Genomic DNA, 25,053 nt, shown 5'->3' on the forward strand with positions numbered 1-25,053 from the left:
GACCATCCGTTTGAAATTTTACAAGAATGCAAATGACTATAGTTAGATACATGAAAACAACTTAAAAACTTGAAATGAGGAAATCTGGACTCTATAATATGAAAAATGGAGTATGGCATGGCATGAAAAATTAGTGCAAGGGTTTCAATTGACCAAACTCAATATGAGCCAATATGAAGTGGCTAATAAAAAGTTCACGTACGTCTTAAGAGAAATAATCTAGCAGGGTGCAATGGCTTGTGTCTGTAATCCTAGTACTTTAGGAGGCTGAGGCAGGTAGATTGCCTGAGCTCAGGAGTTCAAGACCAGCCTGAGCAACAGCAAGGCCCTGTCTCTAAAAAATAACTGGGAATTGTGGTTGGCATCTATAGTCCCAGTTATTTGGAAGGCTGAGGAAAGAGGACTGCTTGAGCCCAAGAGTGTGATGTGGCTGTGTCCTATGACACCACAACACTTTACCACAGGTGACAAAGTGAGACTTTGTCTCAAAAAAGAGAGAGAGAGAGAGAGAGAAGTAATCTATACCAATTATAAAAGCAAATAATCCACTGCATCCTGCATCAGACAAAATCCATCTGTGCCCTCTGGTATGATACTCTAAGAGAAATGCTGACTAATTGGAGAGCTTTGAGAGGAGCATAGCCCCCAAGATGGTGAGAGGCTCCAAAGAATGCTTCAGAAAGCATTCAAAGTGAGAGAGAGAAACACTAACCTCAGGTTTGTTTTTGTTTCCTGGCCCTTAAGGGCACCAACATGTAATAATCATAAGACTTGGTTTAAGACATATTCTCTTCACTGATCCATGAAGGTTCTGAATTATTTACTTTTATATGTGATTGTTTGCTCATCTATTTTCAATAATGTAATAAGAATCCATGAAACCAGCACCCAACAAGAAAACACACACTTTCACAACTTACTTCTACGTCTAGCAAAGGCCACAAGGATACTCTGGCAGATGGCCACAGAGATAATTCTCATCCCACTGGCTCTCCATACAATGTGACATTGATACTCTACCCTTTGAGTGGTGGGGCCTATGTACTCTCCTTTTGAAACTGGGAGGATCATTGTAACTTCCTTGATGAAAATAGTGTGGCAAAAGCAATACTCTGCAATTGGCCAGATCATAAAGATGCTATGCCCTTTTGCCTTTCTCTCTTGGAATGTTCACTCTCAGAATCAGGCCATCATGCTCTAAGGAAGCTCAGCCTTAAGCCACACTAAAAATCCATGTGGAGAGGCCACACACTGGAGCTTCAGTCATCAGTAGCATGACTACCAGACATCCCCAGATAATTCCAGCCAGCCTTATCCTTTGAATCTTCCTAGTTGAGGTATAGACATCGTGGAGCAGACACTAGAGATTCTCAATGTGCCTTGTCCAAATCCCTGACCCATAGAATCTGTGAACATAATGAAATGGCTGTTTTATGGCACTAAGTTTGGGAGGGTTTGGGGCACAGCAATAATAACCAAAGACCAATAAATGGTCTTCTCCACTGCATTTTCACATCTCACCTAAAGAAACCACTATCTTGTATCCTATAATTATCTCTTCCCTACCTTTCATCTTACATACTTTGGTCTCATCTTTACAGAAGCCTAAAAGTGTCTTTTTAATTGTAATTGTTCCTTACTTTATAAAAAGGTATCATATTTAATGTATTCTTTTGAAACATTTTTTCATTTAACATTGTATTTGTAATATTCATCGTTAATATTTTTCAATAATTTTGATTGCTAAATAACATTCCATTGAATATATAGTAGTTGATCATCCACTCCTCTGCTAATGGCCTGATGGGGTGGCTCACACCTGCAATCCTAGCACTCTGGGAGGCCAAGGCACATGACTTGCTTGAGCTCAGGAGTTTGAGACCAGCCCAAGCAAAAGCAAGACCCTGTCTCTACTAAAAATAGAAAAATTGAGGCAGGAGGATCACTTGAGCCAAAGAGTTGGAGGTTGTTGTGAGCTATGACATGACTGCACTCTACCCAGGGCAACAGCTTGAGACTCTGTCTCAAAAAAAAAAAAAAAAAGAAAGAAAAAGAAATATTAACTATTTAACCTACACAGCATTAGAACAAGCTTCCTGTAATGGCTGAGTTAAGATGGGTCTGGGGTATGTCTGATCTGGGAGGGTCTGAGCTCTCCCTGAAAAACCAGGTCAGGCAGGTAAGAGTCACAAAGAGAAGTGATGGGCTGGGCTTCAGGCCTCTGTAGATACAAAGGACTGTTAGTTAAGAAGCTAACAACAGGAACATAAGTAATGGAACATTTTCAGGCAAATCATTTACCTCTTCTGGTTATACCCAGTTTTTTTTTTTTTGGTTTGTTTGTTTGTTTTATTAAATCACAGTTGTGTACATTAATGCAATCATGGGGTACAATGTGCTGGTTTTATATACAATTTGAAATGTTTTCATCAAACTGGTTAACATAGCCTTCACGGCATTTTCTCAGTTACTGTGTTAAGACATTTATATTCTACATTTAGAAAGATTCAGATGTACCCTTGGAAGATGGACCATAGGTGTGGTCCCACCAATTACTCTCCCTCCACCCATCCTCCCCCTCCCCCGCCTTTCCCCTTTCCCCTTCTTCTTGGGCTATAATTAGTTTATAGCTTTCATAAGGAAGAAAGCTATAAATTGGTTTCATATAAGACTGAGTACATTGGATACTTTTTCTTCCATTCTTGAGATACTTTGCTAAGAAAAGTAAGCTCCATCCATGTAAACATGTAAGAGGTAAAATCTTCACCTTTCTTTAAGGCTGCATAATATTCCATGGTGTACATATACCACAATTTATTGATCCATTCATGGGTCTATGGGCACTTGGGCTTCTTCAATGACTTAGCAATTATGAATTGGACTGCAAAAAAAATTCTGGTATATACATCTTTGTTATAATGTGACTTTTGGTCTTCTGGATATATACCTCGTAGAGGAATTATAGGATCAAATGGCAGGTCTATTTTTAGATCTCTAAGTGTTCTCCAAACTTCTTTCCGAAAGGAACGTACTAGTTTCATTCCCATCAACAATGTAGAAGTGTTCCCTTTTCCCCACATCCACGCCAACATCTCTGGTTTTGAGATAGGCTGAATTATGATCTCAAAAAAGATATGTTGTAGTCCTAGCCTGTGGTTCCTATATTGTGACTTTTGCAGATGTAAACAAATTAAGATGAGGTCATTAAGATATGCCCTTAATCCAGTTTGACTATATTCTTAGCAGAGGAAAAGATGACCACACAAAGACACAGACACAGAAGAAGAGCACCTTGTAGAGATGGAGACAGAGATGGGAGTTAGGCTGCCACAAATTAAGAGCACCTGGGGCTATTAGAAGCTAGAAGAAGCAAAGAAGGACCCCCCACTGGAAGTGTCAGATCATGGCCCTACCAACACTTTGATTAGAAACATCTAGTTTCCAAAACTGTGAGAGAATAAATTTTTGTGGTTTTAAGTCATCCATCTTGTGGTAATGGTTTATGGCAGCCCCAAGAAACAAACACACTGTGAGTCATAAAGAGCCCAAGGACAAATGTACATCAAGGATGCTGTGAAATAAATATTTCCATTGACAGAAAATTCAGACATGATGACCTCTGATGATCACTCCAGACTCTATGATTCTCCACATTCCCATCCAGTAAAATTTTCATTGCAATAGATGTGTAAAATAGATATGTAGATTTCAGTTCATGGCTAGAAAGGTCAGACCAAGACATCCAACACATGCATTCATTATACCCCACAAACCTTAAGTCAGAAGTGCTCAGCTTCCCAAAACAGCAGAGATGTCTACAGATCTTTACCCATTATAATTCCACATTCCCTTCTGACAACATACAGGAAAGACACAATAATAGATCAACTCCAAAATAGCCATTTGATGATAATTGACTAAGTAGAAAATAAAATGTGAATATTATGATGACTTATGACTCTCAAGTCTTATCCCCTCTCCCCCAAAAAAGGGAAAAAGGAAAAATATTGGGGTATATAACTTCACTTTCTAAATTAAGGGCCGGGAGTCATAAAGTCCAAAATATTAACCTACTCTTTGCACTATCTTATAAAACAAGCTCATAATTTTCCAAAAGGTAGAAGGTACCAACTGTTGGTGGGGCAAACACAGCCACACAAACCTTCTCCTTCCCTCAGAGAATGAAGACCACAAAGCACTTAGGTAGCCCAGCCAAAAAATTTGTGCCACAAGACTCCCACCCTGCCATAATCCTCCAGCCAGGAGTGGAATCTTTCCACCTGCTAAGGGCCCACATAAAAGAGTTCTCTAACTGTCCTTGGGCAATCACCATCTTTGGTTCTGCCCAGGAGGGTCTTTATCACTTTTATTAAACCTGGCCTGAACCTCTCCTACTCTCCTATCTAGTCTCCAGATATCCACCAGCAACCTTTCACCAATGAGACATTTTTCTCTGTGAAACATTTATAAGCAGGAAAGCATTTAATGGTACATTATTTACATCTCTGTTTAATCTATTTCTGTTCAATATTTGCAAAGTTTTACATATGTCAGTACGCTCTTACATTTGCACAACCTTTGTTAGGTTGTAAACCATGAAAGGGAATGAGACTTTATTTTATAGCTATTATTCTATGCCACAAGATACTTACAGATTTTTAAATTAGAGTAAATAAGCACTTTAGTGAAATGTCATTATGTTTATCTTAACCTCCAACTGATAGAGCTTTTGATCTCCTCATGGAGTTTTTGGGAGGAGTACAAAAGACAACTAGGGCAAGGCACCAGTACAGTGTCTAGCAATCAGTAAATGGCCACTACATATCACCTCCAGGTTTAACACTGAAGCAATATTAAGAATTAATATTTAAATGTGCAATATAAAATTAAATATGCAAAATTTTTAAATTCTACCCCTGTAGTGATATGATGAGAAGTGGCAGAGAACTTAGGTTACAGCACCAACTTTGGAGCCCAACAGTCTAGGGTGTGAGCCATGGTTCTTCTAAATGTGTGACCTCAGGCAAATTATCTAACTCCTTGACCCTTAGTCATCATGAAAGAGTTATTTTCAGGGTCATTATAGATAGTATTTATAAACAGTAAGCATGGGATAGACAGTAGTAGTAATTGGCTTTGGTCCAAAGGATTCTCTAAGTGCTTGCCATTTGATACATAACTCTTATTTTTAATTCAATGATTTAAATTTTTTTCCCATATGGTCATATACATATTTATATAATACTTAACACTATTTAAAAAGCAGGTCATTAATTTTAAGTGTTTTAAATGCTCTGAGAAGGGAAAATATTCAAAATTGAAAAAGGTAAAAAATGTAGATAGTAAGTTCTTTCAATATCATATGGGTTGAAGATTCACCCACGGGATTGTCTAGAAAGTATCATTGTTTAATATGCTATTAATATCTGCTACTGACTAAAGCTCCCAGATCTAGTGATAGCACCATGAAATGTGTACATTTTCCCCCAGTAAAAAATGCAAATGGTATTTGTTTTATGGAACAGATTATCCCAAAGGTTATAGTTTATTGACCTATAAGATATTAGCCAGAATTTTTGAATCTGAAATCTTATTCTATCATTCCTTTATTAAATTGATTGTAAATACCTAAGTACTGAATGCTTTCTAAATAAATCTTAACATTTCACTCATTTTACTGTAGCAGAGGGAATGGCCTCAAAAGGGATAAAAATGTTTTCTGTTTCTCAAAAAAATCCCTCATTTTTCATGGGGATTAAAACCTGCATCTGTGCCTCAAAAACCAGGCTATAGGCTTGGTGCATATATACACCAGCCATATACACCAAGGCTGGAGGGTTTGACCCAGCCCAGGCCAGCTAAAACAACAATAACAATTGCACCAAAAATAAAACCGGGAATTGTGGTGGGCACCTGTAGTTCTAGGTACGTGGGAGGCTGAGGCAAGAGAATCACTTAAGCCCAAGAGTTGGAGGTTGTTATGAGCTGTGACACTATAGCACTCTACCAAAGGCAACTTAGTGACACTCTGTCTCAAAAACAAAAAACAAAAACAACAACAACAACAAAAAAAAAAAAACCCAGGTCATATAGTAAAAGGTGAGTGGCAGGCAAGCAAGGGAAGTTTCATCTGTGTTTATAGCCACTCCCCATTGTCACACCACTGCCTGGACTCTGCCTCGTGTCACATCAGCAGTGGCATTAGATTCTCATAAGATCACAAACCCTACAGTGATGTACATGTGAGGGATCTGGGTCATGTGCTCCTTATGAGAATCCAATTCCCCCATCTCACTGCCCCATCCATGAAAAAATTGTCTTCCTTGAAACTGGTCCTTGGTACCAAAAATGTTGGGGACTACTGCTTTAAATCCATGTGCATTATCATAGGCTCATATACCCAAGGTTTAGAAGAAATTGGACAATACTGATTTTAATTTAAAATTTTATGAATAATTTGTAGTCTAATGACCCATTTTTCTATGGACAAAAATAGTTGAAGTATATGATGAATTCAATAAGTTCAGAATAGGAAAAAATAGGAAATATAGAAAAAGGGTAATTAAACTCTTCATAGAGAGATTCTCAGCTGTACAAAATAATTCCTAAAAGACCTTCTTTTAAAGAGCAAAATTCACAAGTATACTAAACTTTTTTTTCTTCCTGTCTTTGTTTTTTTCTCTTTCTCAATACAGATGTTTAAAGCAGTGTGGTAGAACGAACAAGACTTTGGCACTCCTAGTGGTGTGTGACCTTAGAGAAATCTATTCTTCTCCCTGGGATAGGATTTCCTTAGCCAAGGAATGAAAACCTAATGAAAATCTTTAAGACTTCCATTTCCCAGGGCTATCCCCCTACCAGACTCTTGGCTATACTACAAGGCCATAGTGACCAAAACAGTATGGTATTGGCACAAAAATAGAGACATAGACATTTGGAACCAAATAGAAAATCTTGAGATGAAACTAATACCTTAATAATAGCCACCTGATCTTTGATAAACCAAACAAGAACATACACTGGGGAAAAGAATTCCTATTCAATAATGGTGATAGGAGAACTGGATAATCATATGTAAAAGACTGAAACTAGACCTGCCCCTCTCACCACTTACAAAAATTGATTCAAGACAGAAAAAGATTTACATCTAAGGCATTAAACACTAAAAATCCTCAAAGAAAGTGTGGGGGAAACACTTGAAGATATTAGCCAGGGGAAAGATTTTATGAAGACTTCTATGGAAATTGCAACGACAACAAAAATTTTAAAAATGGGACTTAATTAAACTGACTACAGTTTATTTTCTATCCACAATATCACATTCCTCATTAATAAATTAGGGTAAAACTCTGAAACCGCTTGCTTTCATTTTCACTCTACCTCCCTACCTATCATAACCTGTATCTTCCAGTTCTCCCCTGGGAAAAGAGGAGAAATGGAAGCCAGAGCTGGATGGCTCCTGCTTGTTTATTCAACTGTACCAAGACGTGAAATGTGATCTTTCCCATCATCCCAAATAGTGTCTATATCTTATGCATAGAGCAGAGGGTAAAAAGACATGTTATGTGTTCTACATTCCAAGTTCCTGGAACTACTAGCATTTGGAATCAGTCCTATCACCACCAAACCCCAGAGACAGTTATCATCACAAATTTTGAAAATCCACCCATTTATTTAACTTTCTTGAGTGTAAGACCTTTCAATGGAGTGCCATGGATGCCCTAATTAAGGAGGAAAAGAGAGTTTGGAAGGAACCGACATAACCCTAGAAGCAAGTTTAATGTTAGGCTCTGCTTAAGATTTGGGTAAGGGGATACTATTGAAGGTGTCAGAGCAGGTCATAACTGGCCTTAATCTGCAAAATTTTGAAGGCAGGGCTCGGTGCCTGTGGCTCAAGTGGCTAAGGCACCAGCCACATACACCTAAGGTAGCAGGTTCAAATCCAGCCAGGCACAGCGAGCAACTGTGGTCCCAGCTACTTGGAAGGCAGAGGCAGGAGACTCGCTTGAGCCCAGGAGTTGGAGGTAGCTGTGAGCTGTGATGCCATGGCACTCTACCAAGGGGGATAACTTGAGCCTCTGTCTCAAAAAAAAAATTGAAGGCAGTACTGCAGATGGAGAATAGGTTGGAGTTGATGCAAAAGTGATAGCTATGGGGTGGGAGTGGTGGCAAAGATTTGAATTTTAGTAAATGTTCATTCTGAGCCAAGGAAAATGATGGCACTTTGGCAGTTGAGACCAGGTGGAGGGAGAAAGGAGGAGCTTATTTCTCTGATATGGAAAGGAGGAAAGGAAAGACCAGCATGTGAAAGGGCAGTGCTGAACCATTGCTTCATTCTTGGGGCAGGGGATGTAGGAAGATGGGCCATCCCACAGTAACCTCCCTGGCTCCTTGTTTAAGAAGGAGTCTTTATTATTATCTGAAACTTTTAGTTTTGAGTTCAGGCTAATGCCAGAGAGAAATGAACAAAAGGAGGAGCCAAAAATGGAAGCCAAGTTCTTGGAGGGAGGGAACTGCCAGGTTCTATAAGAAGACATCTAAGAAAAGAAGGCATCAACCATGGTTTTGAGGAGCAAGTGTCTGTGAAAAGGGTGCTGTTTTCCCATCTTCTGGTGGGGAGGTACAAGGAGGTTTTCCTTCCAGAAGGCAAGTCTAGGAAGCTCTGAGAATATCCCTAAAGGAAAGTGGGCTGGCTGGCCTGGAGCCCACAGGTCTACTTTTATCCTAGCACAGGTGCCAGGCTTGGTGAGACCATTCTTGAGGGAAGAAGAGCATTCTAGGGATGAGACCTGTGACATGTTTGCCTTTCCCATTCCTTTCCCAGTCTGGGGAAGAAAGGAAGGTTACTTAATATCTGTTGCTATGGTAAGAGATTCCAGTAGCTGGAAGCCACATCTGCAAGGTTTGATGGGACTGTGTTGTGATGTGTCTAGTAGGAAGCCAGGGAAAACTCCCACTCCATCCTGTTCTGCATGGCCATGAGAGGATATATAATACACTATCACCCCTCTCATTCCTTTTTTGTTTGAAAGTCTACAGAGACTAGCAAAGAAGTAGAAGAGCAGAGCCTGCCCAGATAGCCCAACCTGGAGAACAGTTTAGAACTTTTTCTCTTAGCAGCAACAAAGGGATCAAAATAAAGGTGAATGGTGCTTCTAAAAGCCACCTACAGTTCTTATGCAGAGACCACCATCACGGAGGCTGCCAACGTTAGCCAGAAACAGGCCACATGGGAATGAGCAGAGGAATTTTCTATGACTTGCTACCCACGTGTGACTCTCTGACGAGCAGCATCCGTCTCACCTGGGAGTTATTGGCAATGCAGATCAGGCCCCACTCCCCCACCTCCTGAATCTGAATTTTCATTTTATCAAGACCAGTAGATTGATATATGCGTGGAAATCTGAGAAACAGTGCTGTAAACTATGTCTCTGTCACCAGTTAGGGGAACAGAGCTTGTTCTCCCTCCTGGCTAAGCTGAGTACAGCAAGGCACTGTGAGGGTCTAATGACAGGAGGAAAGGAAATTCCAGAGGGTGGGGGAGAAAGAGAGTGTAAGAAAGTCCACATAGTCCCATTTATTTATTTTTGCTTTTGTAGCCTAGACTTTTGGTGCAATATCCAAAAAAATCATTGCCAAGGCCAATATCAGGGAGGTTTTTGTGTGTGTGTGTGTGCTGTCTTCTAAGAATTTTATGGTTTGGGGTTTTACACATAGTTCTTTTATCCATTTTGAATTGGTTTTTGTGCATAATATAAAAAAGGATCCAATTTCACACTTCTGCATATGTAAAGCCAGTTTTCTCAGCACCGAAGAGATTATCTTTACCCAATTGAATCCTCTTGGAGTTCTTGTCAAAAACCAGTTGACCATATATGTTTGGATTTATTTCTGGGCCCTCTATTCTCCTCCATTGGTCTATGTTCTATTTTTATGCCAATATCACACTGTTTTGATTACCACAGCTATTTAATATAATGTTAAATCAGGAAGTATGATGCCTCTGATTTTGTTTCTCTTGCTTAGTATTCAGGGTTTCATACAAATTTTAGGATTGGTTTTTCCATTTAAGGAGGACGCCATTGGAATTTTGATACGATTTGTGTTAAATCTGTACATTGCTTTGGATAGGATAAAAATTGTAACAATTTTTTTCAATCCACTAACATGGAATATCTTTGCATTTAGGAAAAAATTAACAAAAAGAAAAAGGCAACATATAGAACTGGAAAAATATTTGCAAACCACATAACTGATAAGGGGTTAATATGTAAAACTGTTTAAAGAACTCTTACAACAGAAAAATAAATAATCCTATTAAAAGCAGGCAAAAGAGGCAGTGCCTGTGGCTCAGTGGGTAGGGTGCCAGCCCCATATACTGAGGGTGGCCGGTTTGAACCTGGCCCTGGCCAAACTGTAACAAAAAAACAGCTGGATGTTGTGGCGGGCGCCTGTAGTCCCAGCTACTCAGGAGACTGAGGCAAGAGAATCACCTAAGTCAAAGAGCTAGAGGTTTCTGTGAACTGTGACGCCATAGCACTCTACTGCAGGTGACAAAATAAATAAATAAATAAATAAATAAATAAATAAAGTGAGCAAAAGATCAGAACAGACTGTGAAGACAACACTGTGAAGTTCTTCCTATGGTTCCTTCTGTACTAGCACTAACTCAGAAGATGTTCTCTGAAAGTCTCTTCAATCCCTAAGAAACTCATTTCTCAAGATAGTTGAACAAAAAGTGGCAAACAAGGTCCTCAGAGGAAAACTTACCCTGAAGGGCACCGAGTCTGAATTATAAATTTCTGGACACTCAATCCTAAGTTTCAATTAAGTTATTTTCAGATAATGTTCATTTTTAAAAGAATCTACAAACTAGGATCATGAAATCCACACCAATTTACATTTTAAACATGCAACCACAAGGTGGCGATCTAAAGCAAAGATGAGTTTCATAGTGGAGTTCCACTCAGTATCCAGAACTTCTTATCTAAAATTAGAGTCCTATGTGTGCAAGAAATTGACATATTATTTTAAGCTAAAAGAAGGCACAATGCTTATGTATCAATATTCCTTTTTTCTAATCTGGAGACATATATGGTATGAAAGTATTTGAGGAAGCTCTAAGCAGTACTTATCAGGCGGTAAAGTGGAAACACTAATCATTTTAGAAATCTCAAGCTTTAGGTCTAAAGTAGGGAGAACAAATCAGGAATGCAATTAACAAAGCCTAATGTGATTATTTTAGTCCAGGTATGTTATGGCCGGCATTGAATAACTAATTCCCTTTATTCTGACAGATAGCACTGCTGAACTACTCATTCTAAAGATTCTAACCCATATGTTTGACTAAAACGCCTCTATTTTTTTATTTCATCTGTATATGGTAGTGGGACTGACTTAGCAAGTGAGGCCCTAGAGACAGCAGAAGACTATCACCTCATTTTTAGATGAGTGGGGTTTTACCACCTACCAATTTCCCCAATTATACACCAAATGCCTTTGCTTCACAAACTATCCTCCAGGTTTACTGATCTAGAACTTTCATCATTTTTAAAATAATCTAAATTTCCTTCACTTTCTTTTAGTGTGAATAAATAGACTTCCCCGTGGAAGCAAACAACAATTACAAGAGAAAATCTAGGTAAATAATAAATAGAAAACACGGCATGATTTTCTATTTATTCCCCTTACATGTGCCTTCCCTTATCTTAGAGAGCACATAATTAAGTTAATTAGCAAGCCTCAACTTCAGCGAAAATTCTTGGTAGGGGAATTCATTAAAGCTCTTCTGCTATTTTTGAGTGTAATGACAGAACTCGTTTGCAGAAATCGTTTTTCATCCTGGTTTACTCTGCTTATAAGATCTGCAGTTTTAAATGTATTAGGGGCATTACTTTTATCGCCTATACCTTCGAAAATTAAAAAGGAAGGCAAACACAAAGTGGAGTATTGTTGCTATTAGGTGGGAATTTCCCCTCATTCCTCAGCCCCGATTTATCTCCTGATACCTGCGCACTTGAGGAGAGTTCCAAGTTGCTTATTTAGATAAGCATCAAAGTTTGGGAGGCTGATGTGCACTTAAGAGACCTTTGATCCTACACCTTGATTTAGAAATCAAATTAGAACTCTAATAAGAAACATTTGTCTCTTCCGCCACTTTCTGGTCTCAGCAAGTCCGGAAATACCAGGAGGCGGCTGCGTATAGTTCAGAACTTCCGCTTCCTGTTCTGGACCAAAGCAGAAGTGGAGAAACATGAAAATGTGAACCCAAAAGCACAATGACCTTTTGCAATCCACTACAACATGGAGATTAAATTTAGCTCCACTGCTGCCTGTTTACTTAACCAGCATGAGTTGATGTGACACCATTTTAAAGCAAAATAAAATCTGCAGGAAACTTTCAGATCACCCTACATTGGCTGATTCACTGGGGAACCTGAGAGAGTGAGAAATAGTCCCCAGGGGTGATGTTGGGGACGTCTGATGTGTGAGACAGATGGTCAGACAGGAGCTTGCAGAGGAATAGGGTCTGTTCAGTTTTCCATTTCCTCATGTGGGGGTAATCAAACTTGTGTGCATCCGAATCTTGTTAGAGTGACGTCTGACTATAGAGAGGATGGTTATCATCCAGTCTACATATAGATGAAACCCCCTCAGCTCCTCTAGTGGGCATTTGGAAATGGCAGGGGTGGGGTGAGGCATCATGTTGTTGGCTGGTAAGTGATATAGGTACTTGGTAGTCAGGGGTCTGAGAAACTAAACTTACAGGCCTTGAGGCTAAGAATTGTGCTGCCTAAAATGCCAATAAGACCCTGGGCTGAGAATTGAATCCCTCTGTTTTGATGTCTCTATCATGAATTGGGATGCAGATGTTCAAAACTTGGCATGGAATCCTCTCTTTGTCCTATACATTGAATAAAGCATGTGTGTTTCCATGTTGTTTAAGAATGTGTACCTAAAATTCATAGCACAGCACATGTTTTATTCTAGATGGCTTTGAGAGTTTCAGATTCACATTGATTTGATGAATGGAAATGAACAATAGAGGAGGATTCATTAATAAGATTATTCTTTTCCTGGGGCTTACCAATTACAGTGAAAAAAATGAAGTTGGTTGATGTAGCCTGATGTTAACTTATGAAATCTTGGGCTGAAATCTCTTAGTTCCCTCAGGAAAGTTCAGCACCTGTTAGACTGTGATTTCCCTTCATAATTCCAGCATCAATAGCGCTAAATTATTTGAAAGAAAAGAAAGAAAAAGAGAGAAGGAGAAAGGAAGAAAGGGAGGGAGGGAGGGAACGCCAATACATGAAGTGGTGGATATGTTAGATTTACTGTGATCATTTCACAATGCATATGCCATATATCAAAACAGCAAGTTGTACATTTAAATATATAGAATTTTTATTTGTCAGTTGTACTTCAAAAAGCTGGGGTGGACTATTCAATGTATAATACAAATGTTACTGAAAGTTGGGAAGGTAGAGGGCTTGCCATTGAAACACTGCTTAGTATTTGGCCTAAGCTTTCACTGCTGTTAACGGTAGTCTCTAAGTTAAATTGAGCTTTCTATAAAAATAAATCCAGTTTAGGAATCATAATTTGTACCAGACTTGGGGGAGGGGGTGAGAATCCTTGCTCCAAAAGCACAGTTAGAATGGTATTCTTGCCAGAAGCTTACCATTCTGTAATTTATTTCCTTTTTAATAGAAGAAAGGGTTTCAAAGCCGTAAGTATACACATATGCTACAAGCATGTCTAAATCTAAGCATAGGAACCTCTGAACCAACTACCACATGATAAAATTTTCAAGTCTATCATTTATATTGCTAGATAACATAAAAGACAGAAGTAAAGAATGAGAGATGACATAAATTACACAAGCGAAGAGTAGCGAGAGGTGGAAAATAAACTTTCTAAACTACAAATGTGATCAGTTACTCTATTACCATCAGGATAAAGTCCAAGTTCTTTCACATGGACTTGAAGTCCTTTCATACTCTAACCGTTTGAAAACTAAACAAGTCTAACTATATGTATTTTGATATTCATTTCAAAAGCAAAGAAAAGGATATAGAAGCATATAATATCACAAAAAGAAAAGGAGAGCACTCCTCTGAGAGGCAGAAAGAACGAAGTTAAGTTCTCCGGTTTGCCAGTTTGCCCCTGACCTTGTACAAGTTACTTTTGTTACTTATGAAACTGGGAGGGAGAACAAATGGAGGCTGAAATCCACAGCAGGGCTACCAGTTGATTGATCTGCATGGATTTCTACAGTACAGTCAGAACTGCTAAGTTTGTCAACAAGGCTTATGATGGATCTGTTTCATATCTTCTTTTTTCCTTAAGAATTGTTTCATAGATTAACATACATTTTTAAGAAGGAACCACTAATAGTTTGAATATTGATTTTTTTTTTTAAATGGAACAAGGAATTTTGGGCAGTGGAAAGCCAACAGCGAAACTCAGGCTCTCTTTTATTTTATTGGGATGTAAGTTTTTAATACTCCAAGTTTAGTACTTACCCCATCTGTTTCTCTGAACATTCATTCAAGAAAAATCTTTCTTACTTCACTTGAGCCACAAAAATGGTTGTATGGACAACAGATCACATTAAAGCAATTTATGTTTGTGATAATTCTAAACATGATACCCTCCCTGTAGCCATGGATCAGAAGATGTTTTTGATGTCTTCCACAGTGATGTGAAGAATAGTTTTTTAGTACATGAGTTCTCCAAAGGCTTTTTAAAAGAAGTAGGTTTCTAAACGGATCTATAAAAGAAACCCAATAAAAGCAAAGATACAGCTACTCAGCAGAAGCTCAGAAAAGGAGAAACAAAAAAAACCCTTCGTAATTGGTCTATAAAGATTTCTTTTAGAAATCCCAGGCTGCTTAAATAAAATTCTACATGAAGGTTTCAACACAACTTCTCAAATTCGTAAACCGCAAAATTATAAAGTGACTGACTCAGAATATGTAATTGCTCTATTGCCATTAGCTACTCTAAATTGCATCCAAATCAATCCCGTCCCCAGAAACCAAATTTAATCCTGACAGGATACACCTTTGTGTAGCTCTAAAAATCTGAATTCTGCGCCTGACCAGCTTCTTAGCATCCTCTGGTCGCTTCTTGCTCTGCACGTCCTCATCCTGTGTTCCCTCCCAAATGAGGGCCCACATTTACCGAAAGGCCCCAAGTAGGAAATACCCAGGCAAAATTCTGAGATCTGAACAGTAATAGTCTAATCAGCTGTACCCATTGTCAAGGTGCTAATGACAGTAAGTGGCAGAGCTGTGTTCTGGTAGAAAAAGGAAAGAGGTCTATTACAAGTATAAGAAAGAGGTCTATTACAAGTGTAATGATTAGGATCTGCACTCTTGGGAAAAGAGCATGAAGCAAGAGTTTCACCATCACTCAAAGAGATGGTGCAGGATGCATGGAAGCGCGTGTCATGTAAGGATGACAGAAAAAAGACGTTATTGCATAACTGCCTTCCTGCTTCCATTGAGCTCAGGGGCCTTCCATCTGGCCTGGCGGGCTGGCAGGAAACTGGAAAAACCCAAAGCTTATCTGGATTTATATTAGAGGACTACTGGCCAGAGACAGGAAAACAAAGCAGATGAGCAAAGGATAAAAGGCAAAGGATTCAAGATGACCTATGTGATGGAGCTCAAGAGAGATATTTTAGCAGGAGAGAGACGTGGGAGAGAAAATCTAAAGAGGTTTACTATGCTAAGGATGAGATCTTCCCCTGGCATTTTCTGGGGACATTGCAATAAACATTTGCATTCTCTCAATTAATTTTAATTGCCGATAGGCATTGCTTTTTGTTTTTTCTTATGAGACAGAGTCTTGCTTTGTCACCGTTGGTAGAGTACTGTGGTATCATAGCTCACAGCAACCTCAAACTCTTGGGCACAAGAGATCATCCTCTTGCCGCAGCCTCCCAAGTAGCTGGGACTACAGTACGCACCACAATGCCCAGATTATTTTTCTATTTTTAGTATGGATGGGTCTCTCTCTTGCTCAGGCTGGTGTCAAACTCCTCACCTCAGGTAATCCACCTGAGCCTAGGCCTCCCAGAGTGAAGGATTACAGGCATGAGCCACTGCACTCTGCCTGGGCATTATTTTGAATGGGACATCATCTATAAGGAATCTCTTGGTGTCTCAGGCACAACTGGAAGTCACAATCTTTTCAAAATGCAAATCTGATTGTATTACCACACTCTACTCCCAATTCCTTCAAAAGTTTCTAACCAGCCTGATTAGCACTCTATAACGTGGCCCCCTTAAATAGGGATTTGAAGCTAAGCATTTTAGTCACATCTCCTACCATCGCCTAAATTCTAGGCTCCAGCCACATATGATGGGTTGTTCCCCAAATGCACTGTGATCCTGTCGGTCTTTAGATCTTCATACACACTGCTGCTCCCTCAGTTTGTAATGTCTCCCTACCCTATGAAAGATAAGTAGATCTTTCATGCATCTACTTATACAACAAAAATGTACTATGTAACTACATTTTTAAGCATTGTTCTAGGCATTGAGTGACCAAAACAGTGAACAATGACAACAACAATAATAACAATAATAAAACAGTGAACAAAACACAAATAAGCCTCTGCCTAAATACATTCCCTTAGGGGATCCTTCATATTATTCAAACAAAACACAGTATATAGACCTTGTCTGAATCTTGTTTCAAGCACACCATCGTCTTTCAAATTATAAAACAGTAAAGTCAGAATTTGAATCTCAGTGGACTTATGGGAATCTTGAGAAATTATTATTAATTTTTACATGAGATAATAGTACTGTAATTATGGCATTTTTAGTAAAAATAAGAATCTTTGCTTTTAGAGATACATACTAAAATGTTTATGGATGAAATAATATGATATCTGAAATTGTATTCAAAATAGTTTATCGAGGGTAGTGTGTAATACAGATAAAACAAGAATGGCCATGTGTGTTAAATTATCTTTCTACTTTTGGATATGTTTGAAATGTTCCATAATGCAAGGTTTTGAAAAGGAAGAAAAGGAAAAATTCAAGGTATGTTTGGACTTTCTGTCCTTTAGCAAATCTTCCCTGGGGATCTCATTCCCAAGCCCACTCCCTGAGAGTCAAAGGCCCCTCTTGCTCTCCTAGCCACTTGGCTCACCCCATCATCATACCATTTTGTCACTATTGGTCTGTATGATCCCCATAAAATAGTTAACTACTTAAAGTTGAGGACTGTCTGTGTCTTTCTAATCATTCTTTTAACAGCTCTAACTACAATGCTTGGCATAAAAGAGGACATTGGACATCATCTCTGCAAATGGAAAACCAAAGGCTATGAAAATCAGATTTCAATGAATGCAACATGGGATTTAAGGTAACAGAAGTTTCATAACAGCCTTCCTTATTACAGCATAGTACGATATTATAACATGATAATCATTTGAACCTCTTCTCCCTTAGGAAGGCAGGATAGACCAGAGCCAATTCAGGCTGATTATATTGGTGGGGCACACCCAAGCCAACATCCACAAGAGGGAGCCATAAATCAGGAATCAGAGGTCAGAAATGAATACTAGATCCCAGGGCTCAGGTTAAAATGGTGAGATCTGGGAAATGGGGAAAAAGATAAAAATGACAGCAGGTTAGCTAAAGGAAGACAGTCCAGAAGAACTGACACAAACACTGGTGGATCTGAGATTGATATTTAATTATGGAGTTCTGGTGCATGGAGAATATTAGGCTATTTTAACACTGCCAAGTCAAGGCAATCATTCAGGATGCTCTACTTATGTGTCACATGGATGGTGAGCTATTTGAGAGGGTACAGGTCTCACCTTCTCTTCCAGGTAAGGGGAAACTGGGGCTTTGGCTTAGCTGAAATTCCAGAAGTGAAAGTACATAGAGAGTGAGTCTGTGGGGCAGGCTGGTTGCTTTGGGTCATAGCAGAGAGTAAGAGACATGTAGAGCTTGAGGCTTAGGGAAAGATTGGAAGGGACCACACAGATTCCAAATCACTCATTCATTTGTTCAACAAGTGTTTAATGTCTATCAAGCACTGTGCCTCTGCCCATGACCTCATGGTGAAGGCCCTTTACAAGTGAGAGAGTGTTACTGAAGGAAAGAATAGGGTTTTGAAGAGAATGTACATCAGGGGTTTCTAATCTAATCATTAAGCTTAAGGAAATGATGGAGACAAGAATGGAATCCAAACCAAGGCCAGAAGCAAAGAGTCTTATCACTCCACTGATAAGAAGAGCCAATGGAGTTCAGGAAAACAGCCTGGGAAGATGCGCTGAGGTAGCAGCACACGCAGGAAAGTGTGTCCTTCTAGGTTGAGCCCATGGACTGAGCAAGTGAGGTGTTGCACCTGTTCAGACATGAGTCTGGGACACAAATTTACCTCTAGGTTTTGGCAAGTACACAGTGGTCAATAAAAAATTTGTTGATTAAGTTAATCAAGCAATTGAATTAATGGATATGACTGCCTTACTTTTCACATTAATCAGTTTAATCCCTTAAGTAATTTAAAAGCAATAATGCTTATAAATGTCTGTGCTGACTGCCAGTTTGTATGTAATCTAGCATCTTTTCTTCTTGCTACTGTCCTATTTCCTCTCCTGTTCCTAGCGACTCTCCTTCAATAGTATAGAACTTTTTAAATCTCACAAACCAAAGCAGGGGAAAGGAGTGAAGCTGAGCGATCAAGTTGGACACTGGGGCAAGTCATGGCAGCAGACCCGATGCAGAAACGATCGACTGTTTTGGATTTTTGTTTGGTTATGTAATTCTACCTGTGCCGTGGGTATAGTGAAAATTGATTCGTCGTCATTTTATTCTGCCAGTGGAGAAAGTATCCAAGTAGGGTACAAGTTCAAAGGCTAAATAAAACACCATTTGGCTTCTCGTTGAGGTCTTGTTAGGATGTTATGTTCTAGAGGAAGAAGGTTAGAGGGACAGTGAGGCCACTGGATGCTTTGGAGCACGTATTATCTTCCCACTCACCACCTTGCCAACATGGGCGTGTATACTTGGCCCTTCCAGTGAGCTCTGAAGCTGCATCCTCATGTCCCTGGCTGTGTTACTGAGAACCTGTCAGCTCAATCCCCTCACCCCTGGAGGGGACTGCAGAGGAAGTTCAATCAGGGTCAAGCACGCTTGTTGTCTTTTCCTCTTCGATGAATTTACTCTATAAATGTGTTTGTCCTGCCAAGTGGAAGGAAGTCCTCATTGTCTTTTCACACTTGAGCTTCCCTAACGCAAGCGCTATCTTAGGAGCTGTGACTAAGTCGCAAACTTACTTCACATAGGTATTTGTTATTTCCTGCAGTGGTGACAGGATCAAGGCCTGAAACAATTTGTGAGAATTTTTGGAAGTGTAAGGTGTTTACCAGGATTGCTCACGGTGTCTTGAAGTTGACTTTTCTCCTTTGCAGTTCTGTTATTCTCTAAGGTTTTTAACCAGGTTGCCTAGAACTTCCTCACAAAAACGATTCAATGATGAAACTTTCAGAAGAGCAAAATGTTGGTGAGCCCCGGTTCCTAATATGGCCTGTGTCTAGTAACAGTTAGTGTCTCAAAATTTTAGAATTAAAATAAGGCTTCCTAAAGTGGCAGTGCACTCTTACCTGTTTCTTCAAACAATTGAAAGGATAATGTTATTTTAAATTTTAAAAAGATCCTTTAACTAGATCTCAAAGTATCAGAAAAAAATGCTGTTCAGAGAAAAAATACCCACAAAACTCATAGAATTATAAACTAATAGGGTGAAATGGGCTTAAAGATCAGTGCCATAGTCAATACAGTCCTGTTGCTTTGCAAAGGAGGAAACTAAGGCTCTTCAGATTATATGAAGAGTTCTAGTTTTCTATTTTAAACTCTTTTATTCCCTTTCAACTAAAGATTTGTGTATATGGTGACAAAATTCATGAGTGGAGAACCAGGAAGGACATAAACACGGGTTCTCTACTCCCCAGAGCATAAGTATGTTACAGAAAACCCTAGGCCGCTTCACATCCTCTCTTTCAAAACTGCAAGTGTAGTAATACATGTTTTGTGTTAAAATTCCAAGCTAGTATCCGAATTGCGGGATGCATCTCCATGTATTTCCTTAAACATTTCCAACAGTTTTTTTATTTGTTTGTTTCTTGTTTTGTTTGGGGGGGGGTGTTTGTTTTTGTTCATTTTTGCAGTTGTTGGTTTTTGTTTGGTTTTTTTTGGTCAGGGCCAAGTTTGAACCCACCACCCTTGGTATATGGGGCCAGTGCCCTACTCCTTAAGCCACAGGCACTGCCATTTTTTATTTTTGTTTTTAGTTTCTTGCATTGCATTTGCCCTTTATTCTCAACTCAAAAGCCTAGTATAAAGGCAAGGCTTTTGGATATTTTAAAAGCTGGAGATTTCCTTTTCATCTGAGATCTTAGATCTTTTATTTTAGCTAGTTCAAGTTTTCTATTTTAAACCCTTTTATTTTCTTTCAGCTAAGGAAGTGTGCTCATCCCTTACTACTTAGCTCTTGGTATCTTTGTTTTGTTTAGCCATAAAAATCCAAATGCAATTTCACACCTAATAAGAAAGGAGGCACGACTGAAAAACAATTTTGCTACATGAGCAATATGTCTAAGAAAATCACAGGAAATATGAATTCTCGGACTGTGAGCTCTACACCTGTTAGCACTAAGGAGAACTACCACCTTCTCTAAACTTCGACAACTGAGGTATCTATTCCTAACATCCTTTCACCGGGGTAAAGTATAGTCATCTCCTTGCATATTTAAAAACAATAAAGTTGAAGATTTTTAGAGTGAAGGTTTCATTTCTCCAGGATGACTATAGCTCCAAAGAATGGATATCAAATGAAAATTATAAAGAATTTAAAATTCAAAGGTATTTTGTATTCTTCAGAAGTTCATCAAAATAAATGCTGACATATCATCCAATAAGTTCAAAGCACTTTCTGTTTGGTAAAAAAGAGACCTAATCTCCTGTATGATCACGCCATCTTAAGAAAAGACTTCAGTTTTATAGAAAGTGTTCTCCCTCTCTCCCAGGAATTAAACGGGGGCAGGGGAACCAAATTGTTGGGTGGAAAAATAGTTATTGTAGTATTAGTATTAAATTTGGCTACAAATAATGTCAGTGTACTTTATGTTCCAGGTGGTATCTTTGGAATTGCTATAATGGATAAATAATTATTTTGCAGTATAACTATGTATTTTACCAGAATACCTCCCTCATGTAAGGCAAATATAAGCACATTTTTTAAAAAGTGACTCATGACCACCTGATACTTTAAAAACCCAGTGATATGCATACCTATTATTCAGAGGTTAGTAATGCCTTCTAGATCTCTCTTTTTATTCTCCACCTTTTTCAACCTACCCACTTTATGGCTATTAAGGCCATAAAGCTTCTGAATCCTCAATAGCTCATCTCATGACAAAAGCCAACCACCTGACCTGCAGGCCTGGCGGTGTGAAAATACAATAATCCCTCCCCAAGACCGTGATAACCTGAGTCAACAGTGAACACATTAGTGAAATACAATTGCGGGTTTATGGAATAATTCCAGTTAGCCACTGAGCATGAGGTATCTTCTAATTCTTCCATTGTTTAAAGATTCATTCAATTTGTTTGCCCATAAGCCGAGCGGACATAAAAGATGAGGCAATGAAATCATGAGCTGATCTGTCCACCTAAAATAACTCCCATTATTTAAAAAAAGACACTTAATATTAATTCACGTTGTGCTTTACTGAAACACATCTTGATAGAAATTTTGAGCTATCACAAGTAACATTCTTCAAACTATAAAAAATGACTAAAAACTCTTAATATCAAACATTTTTAATGACGTCTAGGACAGTCTAGATTCCTTAAGAGAAAAAAAAGACCTCTAAATAGGTGCTTCAACAAAGTAAAAAATATTTTCTTTTTCAAAACAAAATAATTAAAGGCTAAGATAGCTGATCTAGGGGAGACCCGAGAAGACATCTCACCTCCCCTTTACCGCACATTTGATAGAGAGAAACATTGAGGACCAGCTAGGTCAACTGGTTTAGCGTGAAACATAAGTCAATGGCTACTATTAAATAAAGAAGACAACTAAAGATCACCTAAAGCTCTCTTCTCTGCTCTTTCCCTGTAGGACAGAGTTCACTGTCAAGCTCCTGCCTCCCTTTGTAGGATCCTCTTTACTGTCCCCTTGTTACAAGTGCCTAATCTATGTCCCATTCCTAAAGAGTCTGACTTTCTCAGTTAACTGTTAGGTTTGGAAAATAATCTCTTAAACCAGGACATGATCTTAAACCAAAATGTCGCCAGGACATGTTAAAAGATGTTACCTAGCCAAAGTAGGCTCTTATCAAATTGGTTTGGAAAATTCTAGCTTACACAAAGGTTTTCTGTAGGGCAGTTTGGGGCCTTTAATGTGCTGATTGATACACATTGTGAGTCTTCACACATGTATATCTCAACATGATTTGATTAGGATAGCTCTCTCTTTTCTAAACAGAGCCTATATGGCATACCATAATAAAATGAAACACGATTTGGGGAACAGTCTGACATAAGATAGTTCCTGAATGAGCTTAACTCAAACATGTCCTCCAGAAATATAGATAATTTTTATAATTATGAATAAGATGAGTGATCATATTGAAAAATTTAAAATATATAATAGAAAATTGAATCAACCTCTATTCATACACTAGCCAATTATAAGAAGATATCTACAGTGTTTGCATTTAAAAAGAGAATTTTAGGCTGGGCACAGTGGCTTATGCCTATTTTCCTAGCATTCTGGGAGGCTGAAGCAGCTAGATTTCTTGAGCTTAGGAATTCAAGGCCAGACTAAGCATGAGTAAGACCTCATCTACACTAAAAATAGAAAAATTAGCAGGTGTTGTGGCAAATGCCTTTAGTTCCAGCTGCTAGGGAGACCAGGGCCAAATGATCTCTTAAGCCCAAGAGTTTGAGGTTTCTGTGAACTAGGATGCCACAGCACTACCCAGAGTGACAGAATGAGACTGTCAAACAAACAAACAAACAAAAATAACTAGCACTTTGGAGGTCAAGATGGGTGGATTGCGTGAGCTCAGAAGTTTGAGACCAGCCTGAACAAGAGCGAGAACCCTCTCTTCACTAAAAAAAAAATTTTTAAATTAGCTGGGTATTGTGGTGGGCACATGTAGTCCCAGTTATTTGGTAGGCTGAGGCAGGAGAATCACCTGAACCCAAGAGTTTGAGGTTGCTGAGAGCTATGATGCCCTGGCATTCTAGCCAAGGGCAAAAGAGTTAGACTTTGCCTCAAAAATAAATAATTAAATTAAAATAGACTTTTGGAAGATTAAAAAGGCTTTAATGATGTGAAGGAATTGCACTGTGTAGTATAGGCATTTCCTATACTGTGCAATGAAATGCTGAGAGTGGAGGACGGTAGGACCCTGCCAGTTAACATCAGATTACCTCACATCTCTATCTGCTTCCTTGTAAAACTGACCCTAATAATAGAGGTGCCATTTGCTCAACACTTCCTGCATGCTAGCCTGCACTAAGAACTTTATTTGCACCAACCCTCTAAGTTAGAGCCTAGTACAATTCAAGCCTAAGTTGGTCTAGATTCAAGGACTATGCTATCAATCTCACTGACAGACCTTCCCCAGCCTATCACGGTTACCAAAATTCTAATAATTGACATGAACTCTGCTTTTTCTTTCATACCACAATCCCAGAAAGTGCCAGGATTTAAGGCAGACTTATGCCTATATTTCAGAACCATTTCCCTCTCCTTGCTTGAAGGAGAGGGAATAGTGGCTGCTTGCTTGAAATTTTGCTTAAGTTTTATGATTTCACATTAGGACAGCAATTCTGATATAGTCTCAGGTTCTTCACCATCATTCCTTACCACTGTGCACTTTGGCAGAAGACTTGACATCACTACCCAAACTTCATTTATTCTTAGGTGCATAGTTTTGAATGGAATGTGCAATATAAATGAACATGAAGCAGAAACACAAACGGAAAATAAGAATTTTTATCTTTCTCTTCAATCAATGTCTATCATTTCAAAATTTCTTTAATCTTTTTAATACAATCTAATTATAAATCCATCTCCTCAGTACAGTGAGACTAGACATAGAAATGAGGGGACCTTTTTTTTTTCTTTTTGAGACAGAGTCTCACTCTGTCCCCCTGAGTAGAGTGCAGTATCATCAGCCTAGCTCACAGCAACCTCAAACTCTAAGGCTCAAGAAATCCTCTTGCCTCAGCCTCCTGAAGCTGGGACTACAGGCACCTGCCACAACATGTGGCTATTTTTCTAATTTTAGTGGAAACAAGATATTGCTGTTGCTCAGGCAGGTCTAGAACTCCTGTTCTCAAGGGATTCTTCTGCCTTGGCCTCCCAAAGTGCTTCGATTACAGGCATGAGCTATTGCACCTGGCCATCAAAATGCATCTTTATACCAATCCCATCTAACACGTCACTAGAAATATCTTCTCAGTCTATAAAGATGGGATATATTTTATACAACCACTTTACCTAGAAAAACTTTTTGCCTGACATCCCGTATAGCTTGAATAAACTGTCATAGCCCATTCTTCTCACTCATTTAAAGGGAAACAAAAGACACTTCTTTCATGGGTTGTCCATTCCTTTGTTCTGTGATTTCTCTACATTAACTTTAATGGCCCTAGCTGCCCACATGACACGGGAAGACACAGCAGAAAACTGAGCAATCCTCCAGCTATATCAGAACTTATTGCATTTTTGCCCCAATTATATGAAACTTTCAGAAAACACCATCTGTTCTTAGTTACCTAGAGGTCGACTCAATTTTTCTCATTCGCTTTGTAGGGGTCTCTACATAGCTTCATAATCTTTAACAATGAGACTCTTCATAATTTCATTTTCAAAATGCTGTTGAAAAAGACTTGACTGCTGCTTTCCAGTCTCTATGAAGGAAGACAGCAACCTTCATCCCTGAAGAGTTGTGACAATGTAGACAGAAAACATGCTTCGAGCATTGGGTCAGACAGACAGGCA

This window comes from Otolemur garnettii, unplaced genomic scaffold (genome assembly GCF_000181295.1).
Source record: "Otolemur garnettii isolate 467f Iridium unplaced genomic scaffold, OtoGar3 scaffold00016, whole genome shotgun sequence".
NCBI lineage: Eukaryota > Metazoa > Chordata > Mammalia > Primates > Galagidae > Otolemur > Otolemur garnettii.